Raw genomic sequence first — 26217 nt, 5'->3', positions numbered from 1 at the left:
GAGATTGTGTGTGTGTGTGTGTGTGTGTGTGTGTGTGTGTGTGTGTGTGTGTGTGTGTGTGTGTGTGTGCGCGCACGCGTGTGTTATGCTGACATCCTGTATGTTCCCATTAAGTGTGCTTTTGTGGTTTAGGGAATGAATGTTCAAGAGAACATTTTGAGAAATCTTCTGGAACCAAAGGTATTCTTAACACCACATACACAGGGCACATACACACACATACACAGGGCACATACACACACATACACAGGGCACATAGAAAGGACTGTCAGTTCAATGTTGTAACAAACAAAACAGGGCTGTCTCTTTTGAAGTGTTCCATTTGGAAGTGCAACACAGGCCTCTGAACAGGATTCTAACATTAGCTTGAAAGCAAGCTATATTGACAGTAAACTAGCCTTCAAACAGGTATTCCTACAGAGAGCGTTAATCACATCCAGTATTTCCATGTGTTTCAATGACAAAATTCGACAAAAAGCCCATTTTCCATGTCATTTTTCTTGTCTAAACTTTCCATCTACATTATCTAATTTCAACAGTTACTTTTCCCTATGCTGCTGTCTGCAGATTTTGTATTTCCCCCCCAGAAATAACTTCTTAAAACTTCTACTATAAAACTCTACTATATCATAGGGAGGCGGGGATACACTTGGGAATGAAGTGATTGACAGCCTTGGCTGGAAGAGACTGGCTGCAGCACCTGCATCGCGCCCTCATTTTCATTACATGGAGTAACATCTGAGTTTGTAGTCGAGCTTGTCAGGCAACCTGGGCTGGAAGAGACCGGCTGCAGCACCTGAGTTTGTCAGGCAACCTAGTTTAACCTACCATTGTTTCTAATAACTGTTGAACTTCAGCATTTTGACAGTCATGTCCTGTTGTGTTGTTGGTTGTCCAAACAGCCCTCTGTGCAAAGTTCTTTATAGTTTTTTCAGTGAGTCTAATGTTTGAGCATAAAATGGCCAATGTGATCTTTTCAGTTCTTAGCTAGCCAGCTAACAGTTATACGTAATTTTCTTGACACATGAACTAATGCAAACTGTTAGCCATTTTTATTTTAAATGATTTATCCATGGAATTCATTGCATTTACACCCCTTGGTAAAATGAGAGAAATTGAGAATGTAACTGTATTCGCCTGATCATGTTTCTACCACTGTAACATATGTTAGATTACTGTAACCAATGACTGTAAAACACAAAGAAAATGTATATATCTTTACGCTCACATTTTAAGAATGATGGTTTGTTGACAAGAGTGACCGGATACAAACAGACCAAATGTGGGATGGGGACAATGTGGGACATGTTACCAATGCTGAGAGGGAGCCTAAATCTTTTATTTAATGCATATCTAACTGAATAAGAAACATTTTTTTCCAAATTCTCACCAAAATTGGCACACATTATATTCAGACCAAGCTTCACAAAAGCATCTATATGCTTTTTTGATTTTCAAAAGCATTCGCCTATCACAGCCAATTAAAATCAGCGGCCAAACAGGAAGTGAGGTCATGTCTCAGCAACGCTTTGAAGTATCAAAACCAAACTTGGTGCTTGGAAGCACAAACATTTTTGCATCATTCAACCAATAGTGGGGTGCTGCAATAACAGTTTGTCTAAAAACTAGATTTGCAACAAATCCTCAGGCCGCACAAAAGTTGGATTTTCGACAGTGAAAGGAGGTAAGATCATATCTCAGCAACTGTTTGATGTATTGAAAAGTCTGAAGGATTTGACAGCTCCAACTGGTGAAAATGGACATTGGCACAAATGGGGCAGAGTATAAGTACACTACATTTCAGAATTTTAGCTTAAGTGGTTCTTAAAATATTGCACTGTGTCAGTTGTAGCACCCCCTATGAACAAACATTCACAAAATGTGGGTGTGTAAAGATTGTGCTAGTTATGGAGGGAGTCAAGTTTGGTTACATTTGAACGTTTAGATGATAAGATAATTGACATAGAGTCATTATAGGCCACGCCTTAGAATTTGATTGACGCCTGCCTTTGAAACGTATTGACAATTAAACTTTATTCTTGGCAGGATGGTTCAAATATCGTGACAATCAGATGAGGGGCCTGATGAGTTTGTTTTCCTATTGCGGGGGGGAGTTGGCGGGCATAGTCCCAATTGATTTGGGAGTTTACAAGGAATCAAAAGAAAAAAATGTTTTCTTCTAACCCACGTAGTTCCTGGGCCAAAATGTTATTTTGGTCTTCTACCAAATGTAATTCATATTTGGTACATAGCTTCTATGTGCCATTATGATTGATCCTATGAATTTACATAAAGATCGGCCATTCACACAGGCAAATATTGACTGCTGAAATTTGATTGGCTGTTGGCGGTAATTTTTTGTGTATATGAATGATATTCTGTTTTACACACTGTATGCCAGCCTATTTACCTGTAGTATAAACGAATGCCACGATTGGCATAGTTTTCAGCTTCATTGCTGTGCTTATCCTCATTATAGTAACCATATGAGGACACTATCCCCACTGTATTCCCACTAAGTGGTTCTACAACCAATCCTGGCCCTGCGCTGCTTAATCACCTGGCCAGGTGCACCTCATCCAGCGATCAGGTGCAGCACAACCTGGGCGGCGCTACAGAGAGGGGAGGAAGTACAAAGAAAACACATGACACACATGTGGCCATAGCACTAGTAATGTTTGTTTGTTTTATTGAATTGTCACTGGCTATATTCAGAACTATAAGGTGCCTGAATATGTCATTAAGTTATATACATGAACTACACTTTTACTGTTGATGCATTACACTCTCTTGAGTCTAGACAAATAGGTTATCCAGGAACAAAGCGCCCTTGCTGTTGCTGCAAGTTCAATAAATACAGTCTGCAACATGCTGGACCTTGGTATTGGGGGAAAAGGACAGGCCTACACCTACTAACTCAACAGCATTATGTTTGTGAATTGATTGTAGCCTTTAAGTTGCTTCAGGCCAGCTAATTTGGTGGACCTGGCACAATCAAAACAAACCACAAGGTTGGGGGGCATCTTTCAACTGATTATGTTTGTAAAGAACACGCATATTATATAACATACAGTAAAAGATAGTTACATTCTTATTTTTAAATATGATTTAACATTTATTTTTGGTGGTTGTATCACACTTGTGTGCCTTACATACAGTGTCCATGTTGTGATTTGTAGGTAGAAACTGCAAACGGAGAAGACGGAGAAGGTCCCAGCATTTCCAGAGAAGATCAAGTACCCCAGGGAGTTTATCAATTCATTCCAATTTTGTTCCATACACCCACAATAACCCCAGGGAGATTTTTGCATCTATTATTTGGTGGAGCAATATGAGAGAGTAAGGGAGTGAAGACTGCGGAGATGGTGGATAGAAGCAGATGTCATTGAAGCCCACAGGTGGGATATGCTGTGAGTCCACATGTAATAAGTGTACAGAGTGTTACAGAAGCAGTGGGGGGCCCTGAGCTTCAGATGCCAAACTCAGAAAGAATTGTATGAAAATTTGAAAAACAACAGTAATAAAAGTCCTGGGAAACGTTTTCTTTGTCAAACTTTGGTGTTGAACTTAATGTTGCTTGTGTAAAAAGGAGTGAAGCTCCTGAGACTAGTAGACAGAGTGATGAGGATGCAGTGCCTTAAGTCTTCATTACTTATAGTGCTGTTGTCATGGATATAGAGCATCTGCCCTGCAGTTACTGCTGCTCTTAATACAGCCTTTGTGTATGCCAGCTGAGACTTGCAGGTTTCAGCTGGCATACACACACACACACACACACACACACACACACACACACACACACACACACACACATGCGCCACACACACACAAACACACACAGACACACACACACACACACACAAACACACAGAGAGAGACAGATGTGCTCTGAGAATAGCATGCCGGAGATAGATGTGGCATCTTAGAAATCAGCCTTGAGAGTTTGATGACAGGAGTGATTGCAGCACTTGTGATAATCTACCCATTCCTTGTGTTCATTCACCATTCATATACTGCATGAGCATACATGTGAATATGTCTTTTAATATATACTGCATAAGCATACATGTGAATAAGTCTTTTAATAAATACTGCATAAGCATACATGTGAATATGTCTTTTAATATATACTGCATAAGCATACATGTGAATATATCTTTTAATTCTATTAATCTGCAGCGCAGCTGGGATGTTTAACGATGTGTTTAGGCTTCACAGAACATTACACAGATTCACTAAGACACCACAGACCTGGTGGAGGAAGCAGCGGCCACTGCAGCTGTCTTCAGGCCACAATCACAAATCAGACACTGAAAAACACACACACACTCACACACAACATTTAGTCAATTATAGGCCATTTACAGTCTTAATTACAAAAGGTTGTTGAAATTTGAGCCACTTTGTTTGTTCCCCATTACAGAGCCAGGACTGTGCATACACTTTTTTGAGTACACACACCCAAAACGGACGGCTAGAGATGCAATTAGCTAAATTTGACAAAAAGTTAATTGCATTAGACTCTCAGTCACCAGATTCTCCCAAATCTGTTTCAGTGTGAACATTTGAACAAGTGGTAAATCAATCATAATGTCATTAAATAATGAAGAATAAATCATAAAATAAGTAGAAGGGCAATGTTCAAGAAAGTGAAACTAAATTCCTGGATCCGCCCTTTGATCCGGAGCTGCTTCAGAAATGAATGGGTTACATGGACCACGCTACACCCCTCCACCAAGATACAGCATGACATCTATTATTATTACTAAATAAATACAGTAATTAGCAAGATAGTTATCTTAGCTTACTCTGGTCTTGGTACACTTCATTGCTTGCACAATTCCCCATACGTCCTGGATTCATGTGTTACTAAACATCCTGTACTTATGACACCACTCAGTAAACGTAAAGCTGGAATGGTTGGTTACTAAACATTGGCAGGATGTGATGTCTTGTTACTTACACAGGAAGTTTGACCAACAACAGTGTTTGTTGCATAAAATGGATTCTGTCTAAATGACATCCCATAGGATTCATCACATGGGTTGTTGGCTTGGTGGGGGAAAAAATTCAAATTCCAAATTCATCTGAGCCCTGTGAGTGTAGTGTAGTCCATTGCACAGCTGAGTGAATTGATTGAAGTGACCTGGGACAATCCTGCTGGCTTTGCTGACCTTACTTGAAGGCAGGCCATTGTAACTTCCCACGCTGCAAATAGTCTATCCACATGCATGGTCATCACTCATTTCATCCATTTTGTGTCTCTCTTTGTGTTTTCCACTTCTTTAATCAATATTAGCTTTTCTACCATTTTGAAAAGTCCACCTATTCTTATTGGCAGGGCACTATTGCCAAAGTGATCAAGAAAAAGAGATAATGTCTCCTGGACAATAGATGTTAAGATCTCTCTCTTTCTCTCTTTCTCTCTCTCTCTCTCTCATTCACACACACACACACAGACACACACCTCAGTGTCAGTTCTCATACATGAAAAAGATGCAAGCTGCAAGTTTCTGTGATGTTTTCTGCCCTCTGTCTTTGTGTATGTGCGTGTGCGTGTGTGTGTGTGTGTGTGTGTGTGTGTGTGTGTGTGTGTGTGTGTATGTGCGTGTGTGTTCCAGGTGAAAAGTGGAAGATGAGTACTTAATGCCTACTGTCAGTTGCATACAATCACTGTCTCCAGATATGCAGATGAAGCTGGTGCCTTTCGCTGTCAGCAAGGGGGCAGAGTAAATGATCACACACACACACACACACACACACACACACACACACACACACACACACACACACACACACACACACACACACTCATTGCTCCACAGGGAAAAGCATTTTCCTTTTTGGCTGATATCAGGTACTGTCATAAACTAGGTCATACACAAAAGTTCTCTGATGACATAGCACTTGGCACCAGGATATCTGAAGGGTGATGGAGCATCTAACTGCCAGCTAGTCTTTATCTTTACGCTAGTATCACATAATCAGATGTATGGGTGAGAACAGTTGGGAACCACAGGTGAGAACAGTTACCGCATTAATGCCATTTGAAGTTCATATCTAATCCGAACACCTTCTTGATGGCTTGAAGGACGAGGCTGAAAGTATACAGGAAAACTATAGCCTTACGGTCAGTTTAAATTAGTTGTGTCCATGAAGCGCCATGTCAAAAGACTTTATGCAGCTGCAAGAAGTTGAAACCAGAATTGAAGTCGGCTACAATCAGTTTCTGTGTATGTACAAATTGGCAGAAAGCGATTCTATACTTGTGATATGGTGACTGCTCTTTCTGATCTGTTCTGATGTGTCTAAGCTGAGGTATTTCTCGGATCTTGAAGAGTGCTGAACATGCACAAGCTGCATGAGCTGTAATAGGCACCTTCAATTTGTTCACAAGGTGACATTTTATGACTCTGATCCCATGAATATGAGCAAAGCAGAAGCGTCCATACTCTCTCTCTCTCTCTCTCTCTCTCTCTCTCTCTCTCACAACACTCACTACAGAAGGTACAGACACACAGACACACCCATCTACAGCCTTATGTAGAACACATTTCAGCAATGGGAACAATGAAGGACTTTAATACTGTGCCTCTCTGGTGTATTTATGTCTGGCAAAGTGAGACCCAAGCAAAGCACAATGGTACCATGTGTACCCAGTGTCAAACCTAATGGAATTCATATCATATGCAAAAGGAAAGGCAATATTGCACTAAGAGTAAAATCGCATTTATTCGGACTCATACCATCACAATCTCTCTTTCTATCCTAAATATTGTATAACTAAATGTCACTGAGTGACAAAGCACAAATATGGAACCAAAAGCTCCAAAATAAAGCCCTCTTTTACATTTCAATATGGATGTGACATTTCTTTTTTTTCCCACTGAAGCAACCAAAGGAAGCCATACTGTCTTCCCTGAAATGTGCAGGTTACTTGAAATAAAATTGGCTTGCTTGGAAATGCTTCTTCTCCATATACGATGGTTGTGACAATTCTGAGGTGGTCGTCTTCTGTACCCCTGTCCAGCATCTCCTCCTTCTGTCACCTGTCAGCTTAGCTCTCTGTCAATCACCCCCTGGCACAGCAGTGGGTTGACAGCACAGCGCATGTAATTACTCAAGACTCCTACGTTTCACCAGTGAAGACAAGGGAATCAAATAAGCAAGTCCATGAACAACAGAATTGAGATGTGGGGTTGTTTTTTCCCGCCTTCATTCTAGTGAGAAGATTGACACCTTTCTGAGGAAAATGGAAACATATGAGTCAGCACCGAAAGAACAAAGATAGTGATGCCCATGGCAACCACTATAGGACTTGCTGGCACGTCAAAAGGGTTATTTTCACTCAATGAACATATCAATCAATTAAAACTCCGCTCAGAGAAATTATAATTAAAAGTTGACTGCAAGACAGACTTTGGTCCTCCCGGAATGTGAGATCTTTGAGAGGAATACAATATAATGTTGAAGAGATATGGTAGATTTAATATGTCCTCATTCTTGTTATTGCTTTCTGATGACCTGCAGTGCAGTCTAATTAAAGCATCATTTCTGATCATGAGCAGTGCTATGGAAACAGCATGTGAAGAAGGCAATGTTCAGCTCGCTCTCATAAAGCATAACTAATATACAGTGAAATGCTGCTTCTTTGAGCCCAGAGTCTCATAGGTAAAAAGAGTAATAGCTCATCAGTGTCGCATAAAAAAGAAAGTGAGCCAAACCCAAGAGCCATGAGACTGGGTCTAAAAGCCTGAAGTATGAGGTAAGATGGTGTTAGCTACCTCCTCATTATCCGTCCTCCAGCAGTCACACATCACTGGCAGTGTCTGAGGGCTCAGCACTGGTGCTCCCCAGTGACTCTTCCCTCTGATCATGTGGGTAAAATGGTGCTGAGAGGGAGTCCATCCTGCCCTCTTCTAAGGGCCTCACAGGCCAGCTGTCTGTCCCATGGGGAGGGGACAGGAGAAGTCACAATTATGATCCTCAGCAGCCACCATAACCAAGATTCCAGCAGTGTGTTACCTGGCTATCGATCTCACTGGCTTGGTCTATTATCTGCTTTGTAGTTTGTAAGATGCTAAAGAGAGGGCCTTCGGAGGCATCTTCATACCGTCTTTTCTGTATGACCATAAGACAAAGGTTCTCTAAGATAGGCTTGAGCCTTTGGGTGGTGTGAATGTAAGTTGTAAAGATATGTGTGTATCCATGCATGCATTATTGGTGTGTGTGAGAGAGAGAGAGACAGAATATGTCTGCTCTGACATTATGGCTTAAGTGGCTTATTTACAGACCCCCAGCAACACAACGCCAGAACACGTTCATGGAGAATCAGTGTACACAGGCTCTTACATGCACGTGCACAAACAAACAACACACCCACACGCACAGACACACGCACACACACACACACACACACACACACACACACACACACACACACACACACACACACACACACACAAATCATACAGGAAAATTACAAAACAAAGCACAAAAACATTGTACGTGGTAAGGCTGCAGCATTAGTATCACGCACATACTCTATTATTATGATTTACACACCACACACACACACACACACACACACACACACACACACATACACACACACACACACACACACACACACACACACACACACACACACACGGCTGCCCCATCTCTATTATTGACATTCATGCTGGTTCATGGATGCTAGATAAGAATCTTCCATTGTTTGTTTTGGAGAATTAATTTAGCAAGAGCTAAGCACTGCGGCGCCTAATTAGCGGTGCTGGTATTTATCAGAGCATGACGGGAGAGATGGCAGGTGAATATATGAGTGTGTTTAACCCCGATGTCCAACAGCACCACAGTTCAGGCTGCCGCTTAACCAACAGCACCCACCAGGCTATGACAGCCACGTGGGCTAGCCAGCCAGACCGTCAACCCCATTAGGACACAGTAGAACAGCAGTACACACCTAGATTACAGTGAACACAACACATTAGCTTAGCCTTCGTTTCATGCTCTTTATGGGCACCGTCCATAGAGGTTGACGTAATGCAATGTTCTTCACACTGTCAGCCGTCACTGAAACTCCCATTTCTATTGTTAAACCCAGCACCTTAGTGCCAGGTCTGAAGCACTTGCCCATCTGTGGCGTCATTTTAGGACGGCCACTGAGGCTCTGACTACTGTTACTATACCTGCTAGTTACTGCTGCAACTGTGTTTTATTTCTAAAGCGCCAATAACAATGGAAATTGTCAGTAGGCTTTTTACAAAGCTTAGAGCTTGAAGCCCCTAGAGCAGGCTCGAAGGTGACTGGGGCAAAGAAAAACTCCCTTTTATCAGGAGGAAACTTTGAGCAGGACCTCAGCTCAAAGGGGGGACCCATCTGCTTGGGGCTGGGCCAGGTGGAGAGACAGCGTTAGAAAGAGGGGGAGGGGGGCAGAAGGGAAGGGAGGAAAAGAGAGAATCAGAAGCAAGCAGATGGATTCATACATGCATCAGAGGATATAACGTATTACCTCTCATGTGGCATATATACACGACACATACATGATTCTATGAAACATAAAAGAAGGTATATACATTAAATATACAGAATGAATAGAGCAGTGATGGAATTTGTTTATAGGCTGGCATGTAGTAGGTATTATAAGCAGAGTTGAATTTGTGCATAATAGTTTGGTGGGAATAGCTGTAAGGAGAGGGTGTCTGCAGGTAGATACGGTGGAAAGACTGCGGCAGCATCCCACAGTGGAGTGGAGTCTGGAATGGGGGGGGGGAGATCACAGGTGTACTCAGTTTGGTGGAAGAGGAAATACTCTTTGTCAACTTAGAAATGATGCAATTACTGAGAGGTGATACAATTTTGAATCATTTGGCATTTAAGTGATATTACGCAGGGGTGTACCCACTTCTGTGGTCTACTGTATACTCAATGCATTATCCGGTGTGTCTGCTGGGTACATTTCTGTGCTGTATGCAGGCATCTCTGCCCTAGTCTCTGAACTCATTAACACTGTGGAAGCAGAAGTAATGGGGAGTATCATTGCTTATTCGAACAATTTGTGTAAGTTAGTAAATAATTCAAATTTAATATTCTATTATTGTCATAGAAAACCTCTCAATGGCTTGAACGGTCATTCAGATCTGGTCTCATGAACAGCCTGCATCATAACTGAGGTGGATGATAAAAACCAGCATTGGGTACGGATGAGTCAGAAATGACATTTTACTGTGGTGCATATGTGTTTTACGTGACTGCCGTAAAGTTATATTCATTTTGGATATTCAGCAGACATACAGCTCAGTTGATTTGACAAATATCCTTTGTTATGCAGTTAGTGTAATAGTAGATATACACATAGAGTAAATGATCCTGTCATCTCTCCCCCTTGTCCTACTTTTCACAATGATTTTTTTGATTTGACCATCACACACATTCCCAATGCAGGTTTTTAATTCTACCTGAGATTGTAATAATTCATTCTATGAAGTGATATATTACCATTAAAATAGTGCAGCTGTTCTCATTTTAGCAACCCTAAATTGGGCTCGGGGCGGGTATGAGCCAATGGCATGGTCTACCTTGGGTATACATAAATTAATTCCCCACTTTGAACTGATTGTCACAACATAACCTAACGTCAGTAAGACGGCAGTACTTCAATGAAATGTTTCTTTTTATTATCTTAAATGAGCAGAGGCAAGACCAACCAGAGAGGGTTTACAGGAGAATACTCATGTCTTATTGGCTGACAGGTCTCTGTCAGATCTTCAATTCATGTGGTTTCTATGCCAAATGCTAGCACACACAGTCAGTCAGTGCAAGTAAGAAATGAAAGTATGTAAGGTTAGTGAAACATCACAAAATAAGAAAGACGTACGTTACGGAACTCTGCTATGTGATTGTGTGGGCTGTACACTAAAAGGGTGTGAAGCAGATGGAGCAGGAGATTTGAGCAAATGTAGCAAAGTACAAGCATATCAAAGTATAAGCATACCAAATTTCAAAACGTCGGGGTTAAGCCACTCTTGAGATATTGAAATCCGTCAGTTGCAGCGCCCCCTATGGACAAAATTCACACAATTTGTTGTGCGTCCAAATAAATGTGGTAGCGATGCAGCATGTCAAATTTTGTGAACTATGACTATATGACTTTATTACAAGATATTAGCTAGTGAAGAGGTCATTTTTACATTGAAGATTATACAAATACACACTCTTAATAAGATCCTACTTTGCTCATTGAGATTGTCACTGGACCAGTAATCCAGCGGCCCGGGTTCAATTCCTGACTTCGTCCCTGTCAATAACACGTGTCTGTGCAAATGATGTGAAGTTTACATTGACTGATTACATATGATGAATCCAAAGGAACCACTGATGCCAGAACTTCCTGAATTTCCCTAACGGGATTAATAAAAATGTATCTCTGTAAATGGTGGGAAATAGGGGAAATTGGTGTTAATAACCATGAACAATGACAATGACTTAAATTAGATCACTTTGCTTGATTTCACAGTACCTGCAAAACTACTGAGAACTACTAAAGTTTTCAGTAAACCCATCAATCTCTGAGAAAACCTTAGCATTTCCAAATAGTTTAGGTCATTTTCTCAACACAGTAAGACAAGGGACATGTGAGCAGGTAAATGTGAAAGCTAGACTGCAACAACTTTGTGTTCCCTGAGGGGATTGGCTATTTCAAAAGCAACCTGGTACAGAATTAGCTTCAGCCATCTTCGATCTTCAATGAAGAACTGGTTGTACTTAAGGTTTTGTCCAACACTTATGTGTTATGTAAGATTGTTGTGACTCTGAATTCTTCCATTATATACATACATTATAATCATAAACGATTCAGCACTATGGAACTTGTGTGTAAGGTCTGTGTTCTGTCCGTGTCTAATTTCTGTGTTTGTCTCCCTTGTGTGGTCACATGTTTGTTCCCATGTCTAGTCCTCGTGCTTCCTTGTTCCCGCCATGTGCTTTCCCTGTGTTTGTTTGTCTGTGCCATGTGCCCTCTTGTTGTTGTCCGTGTCTCCACCCCTCACCTGTTCCCAATCTCCCGGGTTGTGTGTATCATTGGTTTCACCTGTGTCCTGTTATTCCCCTTGTTTAGTCCACCTGTGTCTTTGTCTGCCCCGCCTTGATTGTTCTCACCTGTCCCTCGTTATCTGTTGCCTGTGTGTGTGTATATATAGTCCTTGTTTTCTTGTTCCTCGTTGTGTCGTCGTAAAAAGTATGTTTCATGGTATGTTCCTTGTCTTTCCACTGATCCTCGTGTTCCTAGCGTTTAGCGCTTATCGCCTTGTTCAAGTGATTACTCGTGCTTCTGACCTCTGCCTGCCCTACAACTATTCTCCTGCCTATTCCCTGTTTGGATTTGTTTGCCTACTTTTGGACTGCTTACCTGTGTACCGAACCCTGCTAGTAAAACGTTTATTCTTCTGAATCTACCCCTGTGCTGAGTCGTGCAATTGAGTCCTTCACAACACCCACCAGTCGTAACAGTACGACGACACCAAGGATGGACTCAGCCGACTCAGACTCAGTGCTCAGATGCAGTTTGAGCAAACAAGCCTCCTCTCTCTGCCTTGTGACAAGGGAAATAGAGGAGCAAGGGAGAAGTTCCCTGAAGTTCCTGAACCTGCTGTTGGGACAATTCGAGCAGCTCCTGGATCGTTGGGATTCCCTCGCTGCACCTCCCTCTCCAGCTCCGGTTCCATGCCGCCTGGATTCCGGCTCCAGGGTTTCAGCTTCACTCACCAATACTGCTCTGGCTTCAGCTCCGACTCCACGTCTCCTGCCTCCGGTCTTCAGGACAGCCGCAGCCGCCCTAGGAAGAGCTTCTGACGCTGTCAACCTTGAAGCAGCCTCTACCAATGCCACCATCAGAGCGGTCTCTGACGCCGTCAACGCAGCCTTTGGAGCTTCCACCCTTGAAGCAATCTCCGCCGCCCTCGAAGCTGCCTTTGCAGCATTGGAAAGATTTTCTGTCACACCCAAAGAAGCCTCTGGCGCTGCCTTGCTCGATGCAGCTTCTGCTGCCATCGATGCAGCCTCTGCCACCCTCGAAGCAGCCTCTGATGCTGCCGCCTCCGAGGTCGTCTCTGCTGCCCCAGAGGTAGCCTCCATCGCTACCACTCCCAAAGCAGCCTCTGCCTCCCCCGAAGCAGCCTCTGACGCTGCTGCCCCAGAAGCAGCCTCTGACGCTGCCGCCCCTGAAGTAGCCTCCGTTGCTACCGCCCCAGAAGCAGCCTCTGACGCTGCCGCCTCCAAGGTCGTCTCTGCTGCCCCAGATGTAGCCTCCGTCGCTACCACTCCCAAAGCAGCCTCTGCCTCTCCCGAAGCAGCTTCTGATGCTGCCACCCCCGAAGCAGCCTCTGACGCTGCCGCCCCCGACGTAGCCTCTGTCGCTACCACCCCAGAAGCAGCCTCTGATGCCACTGACGTAGCCTCCGTCGCTACCGCTCCCGAAGCACCCACTGCTGCCCCCGACGTAGTCTCTGTTGCTAGCAACCCCGAAGCAGCCTCTGTCGCTGCTGTCCCTGAAGCAGCCTCTGATGCCACTGACGTAGCCTCCGTCGCTACCGCTCCCGAAGCACCCACTGCTGCCCCCGACGTAGTCTCTGTTGCTAGCAACCCCGAAGCAGCCTCTGTCGCTGCTGTCCCTGAAGCAGCCTCTGATGCCACTGACGTAGCCTCCGTCGCTACCGCTCCCGAAGCACCCACTGCTGCCCCCGACGTAGCCTCTGTTGCTAGCAACCCCGAAGCAGCCTCTGTCGCTGCTGTCCCTGAAGCAGTCTCTGAAGAAATTGCTGATGGTGACGCCACTGAGGCCTACGCCACAGCAGAACCAGCCGCCGCAGATCAAGCCGCCGCTCTCCCTGCAGACCGAGCCGTCGCTCACCCTGCAGACCCGGCCGTCGCTGACCCTGCAGACCCGGCCGTCGCTGACCCTGCAGAACCAGCCGCCGCAGATCAAGCCGCCGCTCTCCCTGCAGACCGAGCCGTCGCTCACCCTGCAGACCCGGCCGTCGCTGATCCTGCAGACCCGGCCGTCGCTGACCCTGCAGACCCAGCCGTCGCTGACCCAGCAGACCCAGCCGACGCTCACCCAGCTTGTGTGTACCCTACAGCCACCGCTGCCGACCCGGACCCCGCAGCCACCGCTGCCGACCCGGACCCCGCAGCCACCGCTGCCGACCCACACCCCGCAGCTGACCCGGACCCTGCTGCCACAGCTGCCAACCAAGATCCTCCAGCATCCGTTTCCGATGCAGGCCCAGCAGCACCCTCTGCCGAGACCGGTCCAGCAGCACCTTCTGATGGCGTCGCTGCTGAGGGCTCTGCTGTTCCAAGCGCCCCTGGCCGGAGTGCCCCTGTCCCGAGCGCCCCTGGCCGGAGTGCCCCTGTCCCGAGCGCCCCTGGTCGGAGTGCCCCTGTCCCCAGCGTTCCAGGCGTCCCTGTCCCGAGCGTCCCAGGCTCCCCTGTCCCGAGCGTCCCAGGCTCCCCTGTCCCGAGCGTCCCAGGCTCCCCTGTCCCGAGCGTCCCAGGCTCCCCTGTCCCGAGCGTCCCAGGCTCCCCTGTCCCGAGCGTCCCAGGCGCCCCTGTCCCGAGCGTCCCAGGCGCCCCTGTCCCGAGCGTCCCAGGCTCCCCTGTCCCGAGCGTCCCAGGCTCCCCTGTCCCGAGCGTCCCAGGCTCCCCTGTCCCGAGCGTCCCAGGCGCCCCTGTCCCGAGCGTCCCAGGCGCCCCTGTCCCGAGCGTCCCAGGCGCCCCTGTCCCGAGCGTCCCAGGCGCCCCGGTCCCGAGCGTCCCAGGCTCCCCTGTCCCGAGCGCCTCAGGCGTCCCGGTCCCGAGCGTCTCCGGCGTTCCTGTCCAAGGTGTCCTTGCGCCGGTTCCAGGCGTCCATGCGCCGGCCCCAGGCGCTCCGGATCCTGTCTCCAGTGTTCCTGGGTTCCCTGTCCCAGCTGCAGCAGACCCAGGGTTCGGTGCCGCCAGCCCTAATGAACCAGCGAGTCCAGGTGCCACGTCTACCCCAGCCACTGGCCCTGCAACCCCAAACACCAATCGATATCGCTGGCATCTATTTGTTGTGAGGGTTATTGTTGTGTTTATTGTTGGTCTGTTTGGCCGGTCGCCAAAGACTCTGCCCCTGTTTGGCCACCCACCTGGCCGGTCGCCAAAGACTCTGCCCCTGTTTGGCCATCCACCCGGTTGGTCGCCAAGGACTCTGCCTCTGTTTGGCCATCCACCCGGTCGGCCGCCAAAGACTCTGCCCCTGTTTGGCCACCCACACGGCCAGCCACCAGACATTCTGCCCTTGCTTGGCCGTCCACCCGGTCAGCCACCAGACCCTTCTTTCCAGCCTTCTGTCTGGCCCGGCCTGCCCGCCTGCCTTGCTCTGGACCCCCTCCACCCACCCTAGGTGGATTTGATCTGTTTGTTTGTGTGTTTTTGGGCTGTCTGGTCCGGTCTGCCCGCCTGCCTTGCTCTGGACCCCCTCCACCCACCCTAGGTGGATTTGATCTGTTTGTGTTTTTGGGCTGTCTGGTCCGGTCTGCCCGCCTGCCTTGCTCTGGACCCCCTCCACCCACCCTAGGTGGATTTGATCTGTTTGTGTTTAGGGCCGTCTGGAATCCGGCCCTTAGAGGGGGGGTACTGTAAGGTCTGTGTTCTGTCCGTGTCTAATTTCTGTGTTTGTCTCCCTTGTGTGGTCACATGTTTGTTCCCATGTCTAGTCCTCGTGCTTCCTTGTTCCCGCCATGTGCTTTCCCTGTGTTTGTTTGTCTGTGCCATGTGCCCTCTTGTTGTTGTCCGTGTCTCCACCCCTCACCTGTTCCCAATCTCCCGGGTTGTGTGTATCATTGGTTTCACCTGTGTCCTGTTATTCCCCTTGTTTAGTCCACCTGTGTCTTTGTCTGCCCCGCCTTGATTGTTCTCACCTGTCCCTCGTTATCTGTTGCCTGTGTGTGTGTGTATATATAGTCCTTGTTTTCTTGTTCCTCGTTGTGTCGTCGTAAAAAGTATGTTTCATGGTATGTTCCTTGTCTTTCCACTGATCCTCGTGTTCCTAGCGTTTAGCGCTTATCGCCTTGTTCAAGTGATTACTCGTGCTTCTGACCTCTGCCTGCCCTACAACTATTCTCCTGCCTATTCCCTGTTTGGATTTGTTTGCCTACTTTTGGACTGCTTACCTGTGTACCGAACCCTGCTAGTAAAACGTTTATTCTTCTGAATCTACCCCTGTGCTGAGTCGTGCAATTGAGTCCTTCACAACACCCACCAGTCGTAACATTGTGGGTGTTGGGAAGAGTTATTCAGGTCATTCCTGATGCTAAGGGACTTGATCGGCATGTGCTAATCAAGACAAAGACTAACATTAGACCTTAGAAAAACCTGCTGACAATCTGTGAGATGGACACAGGAGTTTGAATGATTCAAAAAGATAAAGAAACTCACATGAAAGAAACAGACCCTATGAACAGGGTTATGCTTTCAGTCGTTCTCCTGTCATGCAGATTTGACCCTAACTGATGGATGGAAAGTGAGAGAAAATGGAGAAAGAGATTCTGTAACACGAGAGAGAGAGAGATGCTCTTTCTAATGGAATAGAAGAGGCACTTGTACCTCCCTAATGAAAGAATCTGCTCCTTATAATAATGCTCTCAGATACAAGAGACAGTGGCATAAGAGCTTGGTGGTACAGGGAATTTCCATTTGAGCTAATCCTTCCGTTTTCCCTTTGGAGGGAGTGAAGACACAGAGAGAGAGAGAGTGAGAGAGAGAGAGAGAGAGAGAGAGAGAGAGGGAGACGTATGGAACAGCTTCCAGTCTCAGCAAGTACAGTGATCTTCCCAGAGCCAAAGAGTCATGGCCACAAGCTCAGCCGCATCCTTAAGTTCAGTAGTGAGGTTTACTGCAGGACTATGCAGTCTTACACCAGGAGGCCTTTTACGAGAGGTATAAAATATAGTGTAGCACAGACACATGCACACATGTGCACATAACACCCACACTTTACACACGGAATTGACTTTACAAAAGAGGTGGAGACGGCACACTCACATATGCACACAAACACACACACACACACACACACACACACACACACACACACATACTGTATACACCCACACACTTGGAATGTTTTTTTCCTGTCTTAATTCTGATTGCTCCTGTGTGTGCCAGCCAAGAAGTGAGCCGGAATATTGGAGCAGATGTTTGGTAATCCTGTAAAGAGAAAATCCTTTTGCTGTGCAGTGACCATAATCCCCCCGACACAACCCTGCAACTCCCCAATCCAGCACACACAGGAGAATGTCAAAAAGTGTAGGTTTTTATAAAGAAAGAGCAGTCATGGTATCAGTCTTTCCCCTCTCTGCTCCTGATACACTTTACCCTCACAGAGGATGAATCACTTCAGCCTGGCTGCAGCGCTACACATTAAAGGAAAGCTGCCCAAAAATCACCACACGAAGACTGAATCTGTGTAGACAGACGAGAGAAAAAGCTGAAATAATGTTTAAAGTACACCACCCCTGTCCTACCTCACTCACATGTCCCTATCACACTCATTTTCACATACTTTCTCCTTGTCAACCATAATCATAAAGCACTAATTTTATATCTGATCAAATTCACACACATACACAGATATATATATATATATATATATATATGTGTGTGTGTGTGTGTGTGTGTGTGTGTGTGTGTGTGTGTGTGTGTTAAGACACGCTAACAATTTACACCCAAGTAGTTTTTGTAAACACAGTTCAGGTAGGACATCACCCACAACATAAATACCCATAATCACACACTCATAATACGATGACCCAAAATGCTAATGAAAACAAGTCTCTACAAATGTGTGCTCTTCCACTGATTAGGATATTCTGCATCTCAGTGATAGCAGGTAAACAACCAGCAGGAGTAATGTCTGTGTGGACTCACATTATCAGCTGTACCCGCCAGTAGAGTGTAGCTCCTTCTGACCTGCTTATCTGTGTTTGTAGGTATTTGCCAAAAGGCTAGAATCCCCTCTACTTTACAAATTAGCGTGGTACAAAAGACATTTCAAAACATGTGAACTACAAACAACTTAAATAATGACTATTACAGTAATTATGTTTATTTTTAATGGTGCTTTTGAACTGTATAGTGTACCCTAATTGGGTCCTCCTGAGAGGCACTGTTATCCTACAAGGCATTTTTGTCCTTTTGAGGAGATGGCTTAGCAATGAAACATATTGCATTAGGAAACAGTGGGTTCTGTATCCAGGCAACCAACCCTGTCCCAAATCTTTTAAACCCTATGGAAGCCATTGTTTTTTATAGTTCTTCCATGTCACACAGAGAGCAGAGCACACCACTGGCAGACTCCCCCTCATCGGCCTCCAACACAAGAATAGCACAACGCTGGAATCCTGGATCAGACCTCCTCACAAACATCCACATTATGTAAGCTATTGAAACGGACAAAGAATCAGCCAATGTCAATGATCCATTTGTTGTTGTTCTTGCTTTGAAGGAAGGGGATTTGGTGAAAATACATTTATCGTGTTTAAAAACATGGACTTGTTTAATGTGTATAGCTGTTGTGTGGTTGAGGGTTAGGTCTGTGACATTGTATGTGTTTATCAGCACTGCAGAGAGAGGACCTTGTTAGCAGTTGACAGGGCAGAAGCAGTTCAAGTCACGACCGATCTGAAGCCTGATTTAGAGGGAGAGAGGGGGAGAGAGAGAACCAGCCCAAAGTCTTGATTTATATCTCCTCGGGTCCCTTGCTGAAAATCGATAATTCTGCTATCTGTGGTGTTGCTGGTGGTGACAGATTAATAACGCGTGGCGCTGGGAGCTGGGCCTTCATCTGGAGCGATGTGGAGTGAGTGTTTATTTAAGAGCCAATCCCGCTGCTTGATCAATAATCTCTCACCGCTCCGAAAAACCGTCCCCTGCCTTAACATAAACTCAGCCACACACATACGCACACATGCAGACACGCTTTACTGTAAATCTGAGTGTGTGAAGACCATTTTTGAAGGATTTTTGTCAATTTATGGATCATCTGTCATCACTGGGTCATCTTAAGTGTTCAGCTCTTTAGTTGGACTTGAAACTGTGGACTGCTGTAAACTGAACGAATCACTGTGCCCTGGTACATGCTGGTCTTGGTGCTGATGCCCTTGCAGTACATGTCTTTAAAATGCACAGTGGCATGAACAGAATACATGGTTGGTAGTGTCTCATTTGACCTACACTGGCAGTTTTCCTGAAAATCCTGGGTATCAATATGCACATGTTCCGTTTATGCAGTGAGTTGATGTAAAATGACTAGCAGCGTGGTGAGAGGATCCATCTGATTTTCAGCATGTGCTCCCGGAGGGATTAATCCCTTGACCTTGGAAGAGCTGGCACTGTGTGTTTCCTCCTCCTCATAAATATTGATATGATTTCAATTAAATTTGCCCGGGTGATGCAGCACCATCCACACACATCACTTATCCACATTTCCATCAGATACAACCAGCAGAAACCACGTCATTTTGCAATTTGGAAGTAACGGTCCGATTGAATCTGAAAGACAGTCAACTGGGCCTGCTTGGTCAGTCCTCATGTTAATTCAGCCAGAGAAGAGGTAAAAGCAGCTTGTGTGCGAAGTGTGTTGAAGCTGCTGGAGCTGAGTAGTCAGGCCCAGCTCATATGAGCAGCTTTGCCAGGAAAGGGTGGGCAGTGTCCAGCAGGCATAAATATTAGATGTGCTGAGTTGTCCAGGTCCAAGCGTTGATGTATTGAACTGCGATCAGGCTAAAGCACTGTGTCCATTACCTTTATAGTCCTTCTCTTTACACATTAACGACTGGGTGAACTCCGCCTGATGAATGTCAACCCAGAGGACAACAGAGTTAAATAGGCAGCATGTGCACACACACACACACACACACACACACACACACACACACACACACACACACACACACACACACACACACACACACACACATATATGCATGCGCACTGTTGCACAAAAAAAGAGATTGTTCAGAAGTCAAAGGCACTAAATGGGCCGAGGTAAGTGAAATGTTTGGGTAAATCTGACCAATATTTTTTTTCAGTATGGAGCTAAAACAGAGTTTGGCATTGAAAAAAACTAAATTGATAAAAAAAATAGAACATTGGCTTTCTTGCCCCTCCCATAAAACCCCACCCCTTCCACGCCAAAACATAGACAGTAAGTTGACATAGGAACAGTACTGACATCGAAAATCACGCATTGAAAAAGGCTGACATGAAGAAACAAAGAAAAGATTGTCATTGAAAAAGCACATCAGAAAAAATAAAGAACCATTAAAACATCTTTTCAGTATTTCAATGGCAATGTTTGTTTTTGTCAATGCCGATTTAGATTTTTTTGTCTGATGTCTGACAGTGCCTTTAAACTCAGTGAGCGTCCAATGAGATTACAGTGTAAGAGGATGGCAATATCGCCATAAATATTGACAGTGTTCGTCAGGAGCACTTTTACAAGGAATAAACCATAGTGCCTCATCTGTTGTTCAAAACAATTAAATTTGTTGACACATAATTGAAGCTTTTCAGAAAGTGCCCTAGCCACATCCCTCCAAACCGATATCCCATTTACTTTATTATTCTGAGAACAAACTGAGGGCCATTTGGTCCAGTTGTTGCATTTACAACCCTGACAGAACCAAACAGGTGAGAGGAAGCCTGTTAAGCTGACAGGCCCGGTGTCTGGGGGGGGGCGTCTGGCGTCCGTTCTCGTTTCCTTTCACGGTTAGGGAGGGACTAGAACATATCAAAGGGAGGGGGAAAAGTAAAAAAAATAAAAAAGGTATTGCTCCATCGACCGTTGATAGTCGAGGGGACAAATGTTGTCAAAAATAATGTCAAAGAGACAAAATTTGTGTCATATGGATAATAACTCAAGGTTCTATGTTCTGGTGTGTTGCCGTGGTCACAGTGTGTTTAGTGCTATTAAAGATGTAACATTACACACTAATTTTAGCTATGTCGTCATAGAAGTTGTCATAGAAACTACAGAAGATGTTCTATTCCGACGTTTTGTCCCTGGCGCAGGACTATGGAAGCCTACAGCGCCACGACATCTGTTGACCACAATTTTTTTTTGTTGATCGACACTTGTCACTTGTCCATTCGACACTTGTCACCTGAACTATGCATTGGCTTTTGAGCAAAAACGTCACAATCCTGTTCATCCAAGAGAGAGACCAGATTCACATAACTTTCAGTACATTGTTTAGTATATTGTTTTATTTTATTATTAGTTATTGTTGTTGATGTCTTGTTGTGTGTAATTAGTAAACTAAACTTTATCATGGTTTCAGCTATCCGCGGTAGGTATTAATTTGCATGAGGCTACTGGTATGTGTGTATGTGTAGATATACTGACAATATGGGATATCCCGGAGACAGAGGGAATGAACTTGATGCGTAAAAGGTCGTGACCCGGAAGTCGAAAGAGACGATAAGTTGTCGCTAATAGCGTCGTTTGCATTCGCAGTACTCCTATTGTCATCATGCACGAAATGTAGAGGGACGTAGCTTCACCTTGCTCTCGGTTCGCCATCTTTCTCGAAATGTTGATGTTGTTGTTGTTGGTAGTGGTGAAGAGGTCAAGCGGAAATGGCTGTATCACCACTAGTTGTAATGAAAACAGCGCCACGAATCGTACTTGGATATGACATGCTTTCGGCCAATGATTAGCTTTATTCACTGCCATATTAGGATAATAGCAGTTGCCCCAAAAAACAGCATTGTCCGAATAAAGCTAGATTCGAATTGATACCATCATGTAAACTTACTGAATGTAATTTCTTTCTGTATTCCGTTGCTGCCAAGAAAAGAGATATTTTGAGTAAAGTGCACTGGTGTGGCACAGCATTTCTTCTTCGTCCTTAGTCTATTGAGACTACTATAGCCTATGTGAATAGAAATAACACGAAAAGTCATTATTGTGTATTTACATCATTGATTTCACTCTTTTACTGCTTGACTGAGCATTTCATTCAAGTCGGACAAATTAGACTATCTTTTCCCAGAAGCTCCAGTCTTTCAAGTGGTTAACCTTTTAAAACAAACATTTTATTCCTTTTTTTAAAGCCTGCCAGGATGTGTTAACTTTGAAGATATCTGAGATGAATTGCATTAACCCTTTTAACACAGGCTTCTCCTTCCTTGCTAATACAGAAATAGGGAGGCATAATGTGCCACTCTTCCAATAAAGGGATCGTGATATCTATTTGCTAGATAGATAAATCAGACCTGGGCAGTGATGGTTTGTGAGTGGTGTGACTGGCAAATGTTCCCTGTCAGAGAAGAATGTCGCCATGCCTACATCATAAATCCACGCTTCGCCTCGCCTACATTTTTTAGTTACCGCCCAAGTCTAAGGCAACTCGCCTGGGCGGAATAGCCTGTTTTCACCCGAGATTCGGCCGACAAATTAGGGCCCCATATGTCAAATGTACACACACTCCCAAAACACTTTCTCTCTATCTCTATTTTCCCTCACCCACTCCCACTAAACCACAAACAAACACATTAACTTACTAACAGACTCACACAAACACATTCACTCTGTGACTAATGACAGATTGCTGTTATGACTCGAGGGCCTGCTGCAGAAGATGGAGCACAAGATGTCAGACTCTTTATAAAAAACAGAATGGTCTTCCCTTGCATCGATAAAGCCATTTAGCCCATTAACAACAAGCAAAGGGATCATTTGTTAGTGAACCTGTGAAAGCACATGGTACCTCATACAATGCCAACCAAGACAAATGACTCTTCAAACCCATTTCCTAGACATTTTGAGTCCTCTGAATCTGAAACGATTACATGAGAGAAATTGTCTTGAATCTATATAACTCCTGATGCAGCTCTGAATCCCTGAGAATCTTAAATGAAATTGAGTGCATTAGGGGCACCAATAATGTTAAAACAGGGCGGGGAGACTGACTGTTATTTATTTATCTGTTAGCATTTAACTTAGACGTCAGTGTGCATGCATGTGTGTACTAATACTAATACTAATACTGTACTAATAGATGCACAATTTTATATATGTAATTTAAACATTTACAAACACATACATATATTTACACACATGCATGCAGATTCTCTAAGAAACACACAAAAAATACAACCACTTCAATTAAGTGATATCACACACAGAAGTGTATGAATACTGAACCTAGCACAGCTAATCACAGCAGTGATGATATTCTTAATAACAGTACAACCTTGATTATGACCCTGCTTTTGTTAAGACAAGGTATTAACAAGGTATTTACTGAACTGTTGTATAATATGAAAGTACTGACTAAACTGTTATTTACTGAACAAAAGCATACCCAATTGACAAGCAATACATTAACTCACAAAAGATGAAGTATAGTAATACACATGTCAAAATATTCAAACAAAATATCATGGAATGCCTCTAATTCAACCAATCTGCTCAGCCAGAGCCAGGGGTGGTCCAGCGGCACTCTGAAAAAGGCTGATAAACATGTAGAGGACAGAACAAGCCTTTTCAGAACACAGTTATTTATAGTAATCTTCCAGAAGTTCGTATTTCATTTTTCATTCACATTCAGGTCTTTATTACAATTGTTTGTTCATTGTGTAGAACACATGCACACACACACACACACACACACACACACACACACACACACACACACACACACACACACACACACACCAGATACACACACACACACACACACACACACACACACGCACACACACACACACACACACACACTCACCCTCAGGGCTTTATCCTCTGTGGCCTCCACACTGATCCCACTCCAGCTATCTGTTTCACTGGGAGAAAAAAAATCTCATTTTTCCTTCCATCCTTCATTTTCCCGGCCTCTCTGTATGCCAGCCTCTCTCTCTCTCTCTGTTTCTCATCTCTCTGTGTGCCAGCCTCTCTCTGTGTGTTTCTCATCTCCTTTGCCCAGCACTCTGTGTTCAAAGGAACATGCCGTTATGAGATCACCATCAGTATTACTGTTTCGAGTGTGTGTGTATGAATGTGTATAATGTGTATACAGTTTAAGCTATCTTCTGCTAAGCTTTAAGATGTGCACTGTGATATGTTCGCTATCATCTGAGTTTATATAGACACACACAAACACACCTACGAGCACGCTTACACACACACAGACACACACACACACACACACACTCACACAGACACACACAGACCTGTGCGTTTCAATACAACAATATAGACAATATATTCCTCACAGCCATCTCTGATATTAATTCCTATACACAAACACCTACACTCAGATGCACATGGTTAAACCCTTTCCTTCTTTTTCACAAACACTCAGACACTCTTTAATCTCAATCTCTCTCTCTCACTCACACACACCCACACATACACACACAGTGTTATATAGTAACTAAGTAGAAATACTTCGTTACTGTACTTAAGTCGTTTTTTTGGATATCTGTACTTTACTTTACTACTTATATTTCTGTTTACTTTTACTTCGCTACATTTTGCAAAGAAAACTGATACTTTCACTCCGATACATTTCCCCTGAAACCTTCGTTACTCGTTACAAATTCAAATCATCTTTAGAAAAATTGTCATGAGAGTGATGAGACCAACGACGGGGACTGTGGTAGAACACAGACTGCAAGCAGGTTTGGCGAATCACTGGTCCTAGCGCACGTTAAGCCCCGCACCCTTAAGGCCCCGTCACACCATGACGTTCTGGTCAACGTTCTCTGAACTTTCTAATCGTTCAATTTCTAGCGTTCTAGGGCGATGTGGACACATCTGGCGTGTTACTAACGAAATAATTGCGTAGGACTGACACATGACTAGCGTGGGACTGACGCATGAGGAGTGTGTAACACCGACCAAGTGACGTGTCACTGGTCTGCGACAAACGTGTGCTGACGTGTCACTCCAGTGCGACAAACGATAAGTCAACCTTAGAAGAGCGTGTTAAGAGTGTAATTTACATGTGAATAATGACAGAAAAGCGTTTTGCTGGCGTGTGGGTTTTATGGTCAAACGGGTATAAAACGCTGGAAAATCATAGTGGATTCAGTTGATCTGAACAGTGAACATCATGCCGCCAAGACCACGAAAAGGTGTGAGGGGGGCTTCTGCTACTAGCGCTGCTGCAAGTAAGAAGATGATAAATGCTGCTGAAAGTAAGAAGAATACAAAGCCTCTTTCACTAGCAATGTCTTCGGACGAAGATTTACTGTTATTATTACTGTGATTTACGAAATAACGGGCGTTATTCCTGGGGTTTTATGTTATTAAAATAAATGATTTAAATTTTACACTGAATTTGTGTTTCTCAACGTTTATTATTAGAAAACATCAACACATCCACACACATTGTCCATGTCACAAGAGTCTTCATATCATATCCATCTGCCATGGAACAGCACCAGCTATAACAGTGCTCAGCTATGTTCAAGTTCAGTAGGCTACATCTACTTCATGCTGGCTCAAGCAAGCATATACCCTCCACTCCGCTTTTCGCTAGATTATGCAATGACCTTGCATGACATGATAGCATTGAATATGTAGATGTATAGTGCACAGAATAACGTTTGCAATGATGTAAGTTGTGTTTGTTGATCACGTATGGTTAATAACATATTAATTGTAGAAGGGACATGATAAAATCAAGATCTTCCCTTGGTGAAAAAACTTTCGCCGATATCTTCCTACGAGAGATGGGTTAGGTGCTCAAATTTCCCTGGATCAAAGAGGACGTTAGTAGGCATGTCCAAACTAAAAATCACGTCTCAGGATTGCTGCGCACATAAGTTATTTCGGGTGCATCAACTGTACTCAGTCTACCCTACCCAACGACTGACTATGATAGCCAAACGCGTGCAAAGGTAATAAAACGTTCCACGAAAGTTCTCCAGCGTTTAAATGAAACGTTGAAGAACGCTGATCTCCATGAGAACTTTTGTGCATGTTCAAAACTTTTTTTTTTTTTTTTTGGACCAGCATTCTCCTCCGATCACCGACGATTACCGACGATTACAGCGTTCACCAGCTTTCACACAAAGCTCTTCTGGCGCAATTCCAGCAACCATGAACGATTACCAACGTTTCCTCTAACATCATAGAACGTTGACCAGAACGTCATGGTGTGACGGGGCCTTTAGTTACTGTTG

The sequence above is a fragment of the Clupea harengus genome, chromosome 22, assembly GCF_900700415.2.
Source record: "Clupea harengus chromosome 22, Ch_v2.0.2, whole genome shotgun sequence".
NCBI lineage: Eukaryota > Metazoa > Chordata > Actinopteri > Clupeiformes > Clupeidae > Clupea > Clupea harengus.
The sequence above is the reverse complement of the archived record's forward strand: the minus strand, read 5'-3'. Positions refer to the sequence as shown.